This window comes from Elephantulus edwardii, unplaced genomic scaffold, assembly GCF_000299155.1.
Source record: "Elephantulus edwardii isolate Elephantulus edwardi_28Jun2011 unplaced genomic scaffold, EleEdw1.0 scaffold00148, whole genome shotgun sequence".
Taxonomy (NCBI): Eukaryota; Metazoa; Chordata; class Mammalia; order Macroscelidea; family Macroscelididae; genus Elephantulus; species Elephantulus edwardii.
Window position 1 is genome coordinate 5,855,647 of NW_006399898.1, and position 1,696 is coordinate 5,857,342.

Consider the following 1,696-nt stretch of genomic DNA (forward strand, 5'->3'; position numbering starts at 1 on the left):
TCAGCGAGGGCTGGAGTCCACTTGAGGACAGAGGGCTTGTGGGGTCCCCAGGGGTCACAGAGGGCTGGAGTCCACATGAGGACAGGGACCTCGCAGGGCCACTGTGAGTTGGAGTCCCCTCGACATGATGGGTTTTGGTACTGGCCACTCGTAAGGTGTGAGTGGAAGAGGAAGGGAAGGTGACAGCCAGGCGTGCGGTGCCACAATGAGGGGAGGCCAGGAGGGCCTGGAAATCTCCCAGGACGAGATGACCCCAGGCTGGGCTGACTTTACACCACACCTGCCCCTGTGGTGTTGGCTCTGACCTGACAGAGTGGGGCTGCGCTGGGGGTTTCATGCAGATCACGTCTGTATTCGGTGGCATCACTGGCAGGGTTCAGATAGACGGTCCAGACTGCTCGTGCCACGCTGGGACCTCAGCTTCACACAGACACATCCAGGTTTCCGTGCCACATAGTGCATTGACTCAGTCCTGTAGACCTGACTCATAGCGGACCCTCCAGGAGGTGTTCAGAAGCTGTCAGCTGCTTGGGAGATCCGTCTCCAGGGAGCAGCCGGTGCATTCAGACCGCTCCTTACCCACTCGGCCAGCGCAGTCATTTCCCCGCACAGGGCCTTCAGCCCACAGACGGCTCGTACGAGACTCTGCAGCGTCCTGCTTTGACTCTTTTGGGGATCGCTTCATGTCGGTACAGAATGTGCCTTCTTTTTAACTGCCGTATAGAGCTCCACCGAGTGACTCACGTCTGAGGACAGTTTGCCTTTAGCCTCTCACACAAACAAATGCCTGTGAGCTGAGTAAGACTGGGCCGGTCGGCCGCACCCCGGGGACCTGAGCCAGGCTCCAGAACCACCAGTGGACGATCCCCGTTTGGACCCTGGATGCGTGTGGCCCTTGACTCCTCTCCACTCCTGACTGCTGTTTGCTGCTCTCTGGCTGTGGGGCGGGATGGTACCTGAGGTGGCCGCTCGCCCAGCTCTGAGGCCTTCCCCCACCTTCTGTGCTGTTGCCCCGCAGGTCGAATTTTGGCCAGAATAGGATATTTCATCAAAAGCAAACGGAAACCCAAAGCTACTGTTGGGTAGGTTCCTCCTCTTAGGCACTCTGTAGAGCAGAACACAACAGCCATGGGTCTCCACACCTGCAAATCCTTAAAGGTCTTTCTCCCCAGAGTCCAGGTTAGCAACAGAGAGCTGTACCCGCTGGGGACCTCCTGAAGGCCCTGGGGTGCATCCAGGAGGGGTGGGGAGGGCATCCAGGGTGGGGGGTGTATCCAGGAGGGGTGAGAGTGCACCCAGGAGGGGTGGGGGTGCACCCAGGAGGGGTGGGAGGGCATCCAGTGTGGGGGGTGCATCTAGGAGGGGTGGGGTGCACCCAGGAAGGGTGGGAGGGCATCCAGGCCGGTTGGGGCTGCACCCAGATGGCGTGGGGGCATCCAGGCGGGGTGGGGGTGCACGCAGGCGGGGTGGAGTGCGGGTGGAAGGGACCTGCATCCCTACCCCGGGCGGAAGGGGCTGCCCCAGTGGGAGCCCAGTGGAGAGAGTGGGCGCCTGGCAACCACCCCGGCTTGGAGAAGTTTCCGCGGCGCGGTCATTGCCTTGCAGGCCCGGGAAGCGCGTCCTGCCCGCTCTGAGCTAAGCGAGCAGGGCGGACGCTGCCGGCCCCGCGGCCTCGGGAGGGGAGCGGTCTGCGGCC